The sequence below is a fragment of the Triticum dicoccoides genome, chromosome 4B (assembly GCF_002162155.2).
Source record: "Triticum dicoccoides isolate Atlit2015 ecotype Zavitan chromosome 4B, WEW_v2.0, whole genome shotgun sequence".
Taxonomy (NCBI): domain Eukaryota; kingdom Viridiplantae; phylum Streptophyta; class Magnoliopsida; order Poales; family Poaceae; genus Triticum; species Triticum dicoccoides.
Window position 1 is genome coordinate 381,947,081 of NC_041387.1, and position 8,523 is coordinate 381,955,603.

The following is an 8,523-nucleotide window of genomic DNA, read 5'->3' on the forward strand; positions in this document are numbered from 1 at the left end:
TAACGTCGCGTTTGTGAGGATCCGTTCAACTACGTCCGTTTGTCTTCTTCATGGACTCGTTCTTCTTCCTTGCGGGATTTCAGGCAAGATGATCATACCCTCGAAATCACTACTATCTTTGCTATGCTAGTTTGCTCGCTCTTTTGCCATGCCAATGCTACGATGCCTACCATTTGCTTGTCAGCCTCCCAAATTGCCATGTCAAACCTCTAACCCACCATGTCCTAGCAAACCGTTGATTGGCTATGTTACCGCTTTGCTCAGCCCCTCTTATAGCGTTGTTAGTTGCAGGTGAAGATTGAAGTTTGTTCCTTGTTGGAACATGGAGATGCCGTTCCTTGTTGGGACATTTATTTACTTGTTGGGATATCACAATATATCTTACTTAATTAATGCATCTATATACTTGGTAAAGGGTGGAAGGCTCGGCCTTATGCCTGGTGTTTTGTTCCACTCTTGCCGCCCTAGTTTCCGTCATATCGGTGTTATGTTCCCGGATTTTGCGTCCCTTACGCGGTTGGGCTATTATGGGAACCCCTTGACAGTTCGCCTTAAGTAAAGCTTCTCCAGCAATGCCCAACATTGGTTTTACCATTCGCCACCTAGCCTCTTTTTCCCTCTTGTTTCGCGGACTCAAGGGTCATCATTATTTTACCCCCCCGGGCCAGTGCTCCTCTGAGTGTTGGTCCAATCTGTCAGCTGCCGGTGGCCACCAGGGGCAACTCTGGGTTGGCCTACCCGCACCTAAGACAATCTGAGTGTGCCCTGAGAAAGAGATATGTGCAGCTCCTATCGGGATTTGTCGGCACATTTGGGCGGTGTTGCTGGTTTAGTTTTACCCTGTCGAAATGTCTTGTTGTACCGGGATACCGAGTCTGATCGGAATGTCTCGGGTGGAGGTCTATTCCTTCGTTGACCGTGAGAGCTTGTGATGGGCTAAGTTGGGACACCCCTGCAGGGATTGAACTTTCGAAAGCCGTGCTCGCGGTTATGGGCAGATGGGAATTTGTTAACGTCCGGTTGTAGAAAACCCGAAGTTGACCTTAATTAAAATACATCAACCGTGTGTGTAACCGTGATGGTCTCTTTCCGGCGGAGTCCGGGAAGTGAACATGGTTGTTGGAGTTATGCCTGACGTAGGTTGTTATAGGATCACTTCTTGATCATACTTTCATCGACCGTGCTTTGCCCTCTCTTCTCGCTCTCTTTTGCGATTGTAGCCACCATATATGCTAGTCGCTTGCTGCAGCTCCACCTCATTACTCCATCCTTCCTATGAGCTTAAATAGTCTTGATCTCGCGGGTGCGAGATTGCTGAGTCCCCGTGGCTCACAGATACTTCCAAAACCAGCTTGCAGGTGCCGTTGAGTCCGTGCAGAAGACGCAACCAAGCTCAAGGAGGAGCTCGATGAAGATCTTGCCCTTTGTGTTGTTTCGTTTTAGTTGATCAGTAGTAGAGCCCAGTTGGGGTCGATCGGGGACCTTTGTCGCATTTGGGGTTCTTCTTTTATTTAGGCTCCGTAGCCGGGCCCTGATTGTATTTGGTTGTTGTAATGCTTTATTCATGTATTTGTGTGAAGTGGCGATTGTAAGCCAACTATGTATCTCTTTCCCTTATTGTATTACATGGGTTGTGTGAAGATTACCTCACTTGCGACATATGCCTTCAATGCGATTATGCCTCTAAGTCGTGCCTCGACACGTGGGAGATATAGTCGCATCGAGGGCGTTACAAGTTGGTAATCAGAGCCTTCCCCGACCTTAGGAGCCCCATTACTTGATCGTTTTTAGTGGCCGAGTTGTGTCTAGAAAAATGTTTTGAGTCATTTAGGAATTATATATCGGAGAGTTAGGAATTCTTTTTACTCCCCAGTCTCCTCATCGCTCTGGTATGGCATCCTGACGTAGAGTTTTGACTCTTCTCTTCTCAAATTTCACTAAATTTTTTTTTAGGATCACGCGGGTATCTTGGAATCGTTCCGATGGTTTTATGATGAGAACATTGTCTTGGTGCCTCCTGTCAGGGGTTTTGTGGAAGTGTCCCGGGGAGTTGAGCTCCGAGGTGTTGTCGTCACAATTTTATCGTTGCAATTCTGGTATACTTGAGATATGTTCGCCGACATCGAAAATCTCTTTTATGCAGTTGTTGGTGAGATAACCCCGATAACCCAGTACTGAGGTGAGTACGGGAGTATTGCCATGACTTGTATAACGGATGCTTTTTCGAAGGTTGAGGTAGACGATTTCCGAAGGTTTCTTGGTTATGTGTTGAAGGATGGATACAGCTGGATGTAGGATTTGTTAGTTTTGGGTGAGATATTATGCTTCCCCTGTATCCCCAACACCTGATTGCATAACCTGAAAATTTTGGGAGTTTCATAGGTGGGAATTCAAGTAGCTCTTAGGATATCTTTCCGACGGATGTATGATATGAAATTGGGGTTCGACGTCTAGTGGTCCGCCTATTCACGGTTGGTTTTACAGTGGTCTCATTGTGTCTTAAAGAGTCCTTGGCTATGCCGACTCGGGGACGCTTCGTATGTCATGTGCACTGCCTTGTACATGATGGTGCTGTACGATCGAGCCCGTGTAGGCCCCACCATGAAAACTTCGGACGAAATCTCTATCATATGTTTGTTCCGGCTTATTCTGCAAGCCAGTCCTTTGTTTTTGTTTTGAGTTGTGGTATTCGAGTTGCTTCAATGTCAAGTGTTGATTCCATACCTTTCCGAAATGGTGTTCTCATACTCCGATGTGAATACCAATCCTTCTCGACAATCGAGATTGTCATGTCAATCCTTTTCAACCAGCGTCTTTCTCTTCAAGTGGATCCGATCATTTCAACATTCGCAAGATCACCTCTCAGTTCTCTCAACGGTGTTTGTTTCATCCGTCTCCAAGTTGCCTTTGTTTTCCCGCCCTCCCACCCCTTTTTCTTCTAGGACTCAGATTTCTTAATCGAGTATCCATTTTATTGATGGGAAGTTTCTCCATTCTTTTCCGTCAATGTTCTTATCCGGTGATTCTCATGAAGATTCTAATGGAGCTTCAAGTTCGTCATTCCTCATTCCTTTCTCTTCTCCGGTGGATTCAAGTCAAGATTTGTCGATTATATCCCCTTTTTCTCGTCTCAAATGTCTTCTCATACTGGTGCACCTCATTATAATTCTACTTCTCGCTACTTGTTGTTCCGGAGTGCTCAAGATATCTCGAAGATTCGTGTTTCCACTCTGCATTCGTTCAAGCTCTTTCGAGATTGGTATCTCATTCAAGTCATTTAATTCAACCGGTGCAACATCTCTTTTAAATCTTTTCAACGGTGTTCTTTTGAGTGGGCTCTAACCCATAGGTCTTTTCCCAGGATCTTACCTGACTCTTCTATTTTCCCAGAGCTATCCTAAATTCTTCTCCAAGTTTGACGTAAGAATGAGTTATCATCAGTTAAATGCTTTTCTCCAAGATCTTTCAAATTCTTTTCACCGTTGGATCAACCTCTTCGTTTGGATTCTTCCGGAGTGTCTAAATAATTCTTGGTGGTGTTTCTCATCGTCATTCTCAGATATTGAAGACCGATGAAGACTTTTCCTCCATATCTATCCGCTCTCTCAGAGATTCGTGATTCTAGCTTGTTGCCATCCTCTCATAATTATTTGCGATTGTGAGATATTCTTTTTATCCATCCGGTGCAAATTCAGGAGTCTTTTCAGTTTGATTCTCTGAAGGCCATTATTTCGGGATTATTCATTCTCAGCTTTCAGTTATCACTCTCCAATTTTACCGGTGCATCAAGTGATCTCTAATCAGCTTGTGATCTCTGCGCTCTCATGTATCTAAATCCTCTCAAGCACCTTCGTTCATTTGCTAATTCTTACCGGTGATGCATCCCTACTTCGATCATTTTCAATTCCTACGGTGGTTCTTTCAAGATCTCTCTTCCTTGTTATCATATCAATTCATTCGTTCTTTCCAAATCCTACCGGTGGTTCGTTGAAGACCTTCTCAAGTTTACGCCATATCTCTCTTAATCCTTTCTACAAGAATAAGTAGTATGCCAAATCCGTTGCTTGTCATCAATTTAAATTGGTGAAGGATACGCATAACATAATTCTTATTCTGGTTTCATCCAAGTGATTAATCCTTTCCTTCAGAGTTTGTTCAGGAGGAATAAATTCTTGGCTGCTTGTTGTTCATCTTTCTTCCGGAGTTCTAAGTTTTCCGCATTATCTCGTCGCGAAGCTCCATCTAAATCATCGCAAGGCTTCACCTTGTGTTTTCAACTTCTCTTTCTTTTTATCATCCTTTTATTACCAGAGTTCTTCATGGAGGTTCTACATGATGGTTCATCAAGGATTTAATTCCCTTCTCAAAGTTTTCATCGAGATTCTTTCCTAAGGAGCTCAAGCTTTCTTCATATGGTAATCCGGAGTGCAATTCTTTCTACCATATTTTGGAGGTGGTATTATGTCATTCTTGATAATTTGAGTTCATGTTCCATGATTCACATGTTGTTAAGAATGAGTTATTTTTAAATCCATCAACCTCGTTGTTGGAGTTATCTTGTGTCATATTTCACCTAAAAGCCTTCCATTGGGAATGTTGCTATTTGTGGTGCTTGCCAATGATCCAAGTTATCTCTTTATCATCTTGGTGGAAGAAGTTTTCATCTCTTCGTTGATCTCAAGCAAGCAATTGTTTCCGTTAGTGGCCGGTTGTCACCTCATAATTTTGAGATGTTTTCCATAAGCCCACTACAAGCTTGTGCTTTTCGTTGTTGATTTTCCAACAACTCCGTTCAATTCTTCTTTGCAAGGGTGCTTTCCAAGCTCAATTGTGGCAGAAGTTGCCATTTCCCCCTCCATTCTGTTATTCCAATGACCTATCTTCTATTCTTTCTTCCGGAGGCATTGTTACGTTGCTCTTTTCACTCACCATCTCGATTAGTGAAGATCATGTTCTTTTCGTGCTTATCCATTTAACCAAAGTGTCGTGTCCTCTGCTCAAGTTCTTTTCATCTTATCTAGGCTTGTATCACTTTTCAACGGGAGTGCTGTTCGAATTTGGTCTTCCTTGGTCCCCTTCCTTAACCGGCGTGTTTTCAATATATATCTTCCCTTCAACCTCAAGGTTTTTCGCAAATGCTCTTTGTCCCTCGTTTCTAACGTAGTGTTTTCGACCTAGTTCACCTTCGTGGTATTCTTTTCTCGAATTGTTCAACCTCGCAAGGTTCTTTGGTTTCACTCATTTGTAAAAGAAGCAACTTAGTTTACCTCTTCTCTTTCTCTTCCGTTTTCCCTCCGGTGCCATTCTAGATCTCGGGACGAGATCCTCTTATAGTGGTGGAGTGTTGTAACGCCCCGAGACCGATGTGCCAGGTGTCGTTCAGTTATTCGTTGTTGTTGTCTTGTCATTTGCTTGCGTGTCATGCATTGCATATCATGTCATCATGTGCATTGCATCATCATGTTTTTAAAACGTGCATTCGTCCGGGTTCTCCGAGTTCTCTCCGTTGTTCGTTTTGAGACCAGACACACTTGCACGCGCCCGCGGCATGTCCGAAATATTATTTTATAAGTGGCCGGAAAATGTTCTCGGATTGGGTTGAAATTTGGTGTGTGGTCTTATTATAGTGTAGACAGACCGCCTGCCAAGTTTCATCGCAATCGGAGTTCGTTTGACGCCCCAACGGATAACTATAGCGGCAGTATAGCCGGTCAAAACGTCGGACGTTTTCGGTCTCCGGAAACAGTCGCCGGGCCTCCCTCTCTTCTCTTCCCTCAGCTCGAGACCGTCTACACAGTCCGCTACCTACCGCCAGGTCCAGCCTAACCCCTCTCGTCAGCCCGCGACCCCCCTCACGCGCGTCCGAAAGTTGTCCCGAACCCGACCCGGACTGTCGCCACCGTTGTGTCCGGATCATCCCCAAACGTCTACAAAACGTCTCCGTTTTGTTATTTGGGCTCCCTAACTATTTTATTCGCGACCGTCCGATTTTTATCGAAGGGACCAGATGACCCTAAGCCTACCCACTCGCTATATATTCAGCCTAACCCTAGCCCCTAGCTGTCCCATCCACCCTCTCCCGAGCGCCGCCACTCTTCTTGTCCCTTCCTCCTCGGGATCCTCCCCGATCCAAAAATCCAGCCATCCACCTGCGCCTCCCTCCTTCCTCGTTTTCCCTAGCCGGCTAACCCCCACCGAGATCTAGATCCTCCAGCCGCCACCTCCTCGGTTCCCGAGGCCCAGCCTCCTCTCGCTCTCGTGCGCGAGCAGCAGCACCTGCAGGAGCTCCGCCTCCTCTCGCGAGCGCCCAGGCCCGTGCTCCTCCTCCCTCTTTCTTCCCCTCCCTCTCTCTATTTTCGCTCACAGGAGACAACCATGGGCGCTGTGTTCGCAAGCAGCAGCTGCCGTCGTCTTCCCCCGCCTCGCCTGTGACCTCCTCTGCATCGGTTCCGGCCCCGACGACTGATCCCCTTGCCTCCTCGTTCCCGTGCGTGCAGCAGCTGAGCAAGGGACCTCGCGCCCGATCCTTCCCCTCGTCCAGGAGGTAGGAGCCCGAGCTCCTCGATCCCTCCTCGCCGGCCAAGTCCTCGCAAGCCACCACCCTCGCCGGCGAACCCCAGGCAGGAGCCCCGTCGCCCTCTTCCTCCTCCCTGACCTGCCCCTCTCCTCCCTGCTTCATCCTCTCCCTCCCGCAGGTCGTCGTCGTCGGTGGAGATCCGCGCCTCCCTGTCGTCTCGCCTCGCCATCGACCGGATCTGGCACCCCGAGGCCGGATCCGCCGCCCAGTAACCCGTTCCAGCCCTCGCGAGCGCCACCGGACCCTCCCTTGCCGGAGCTTTGCTACGCCGTCGCCATGGTCCTCTGCTTTGTGCGGGATGAGACGAGGTGACCGCTGCCGTACGTGGGTCGCTGCGCGTTGACCCTTCCCCGATTGAACCAAGGCCGGCCGGCCCAGCGTGCCTCCTCCCGTGCCAGATCCGGCCCAGCCCCGCAGCCCCAAGCCGGCCTGCCTCCTCCTCTCTGCTACCGGGCAGCCCAGGGGTGAGCCGAACCCCAGCGCCCCCTCCTCTTGTTTTTTTTACTCTTGTTGGGCTGCCCAGTGCACTGTTCAGATTCGGCTCGATTCATGTTTTTTCCCTGCAGAATGTTTTGTCCAATTATTCCTGAGACTGCCAGTTTTACAGTTTAGTCCCCCTAGTTCATGCATTTAATAACTCACTAACCGTGCATCGGATTAAAATAAGTTATATATGAAACTTGCTCAGAATTTTGTGTAGATTAATAATATCCAACTTTCATCTATATTTAAAATGTTAAAAATGTTGTTTGCATTAATTTGCTCCTATGCCATGCTAAAATGCTTTAATTCATAACTAAATAACCGTAGCTCCAATTTTAATAAACTTTATATGTAAATGGGGTAGAATTTTGCCTAGTTTATCATGGTGACCTTTATTTGCATATTAAACAACTCTAAAATTGTGTTTAGGGCAGAACAGGACCTAATCTAAAATATGCATATGGGGAGTTTCCGGAATTGTTGTTCGTTGCTTCCGGCCTCATTTAAACTTGACTAGATAGGTAGTTTTACTTTGCTTCACCCTCTTGCCATGTTAACCAACATTTAATATTGTTGAGTACATAAACGAGATCAAACTAAATAACTTGTTGTGGTGTTTCGTCAATATGCAACTCGTTGCATATTGATCTCCACTTAATTTGTAGAACTGCTTGTGCACTTTGCCATGCCATGCTTCATTAAACCGGACATGCATCATACTCGTTTGTGCATCATGCCATGTTGATGTGTTGGTTATTTACTATGTTGTGTGCTCCTTTTCCGGTGATTGCTTCTTCGGGTTGGTTCCGATAACGTCGCGTTTGTGAGGATCCGTTCAACTACGTCCGTTTGTCTTCTTCATGGACTCGTTCTTCTTCCTTGCGGGATTTCAGGCAAGATGATCATACCCTCGAAATCACTACTATCTTTGCTATGCTAGTTTGCTCGCTCTTTTGCCATGCCAATGCTACGATGCCTACCATTTGCTTGTCAGCCTCCCAAATTGCCATGTCAAACCTCTAACCCACCATGTCCTAGCAAACCGTTGATTGGCTATGTTACCGCTTTGCTCAGCCCCTCTTATAGCGTTGTTAGTTGCAGGTGAAGATTAAAGTTTGTTCCTTGTTGGAACATGGAGATGCCGTTCCTTGTTGGGACATTTATTTACTTGTTGGGATATCACAATATATCTTACTTAATTAATGCATCTATATACTTGGTAAAGGGTGGAAGGCTCGGCCTTATGCCTGGTGTTTTGTTCCACTCTTGCCGCCCTAGTTTCCGTCATATCGGTGTTATGTTCCCGGATTTTGCGTCCCTTACGCGGTTGGGCTATTATGGGAACCCCTTGACAGTTCGCCTTAAGTAAAGCTTCTCCAGCAATGCCCAACATTGGTTTTACCATTCGCCACCTAGCCTCTTTTTCCCTTGGGTTTCGCGGACTCAAGGGTCATCATTATTTT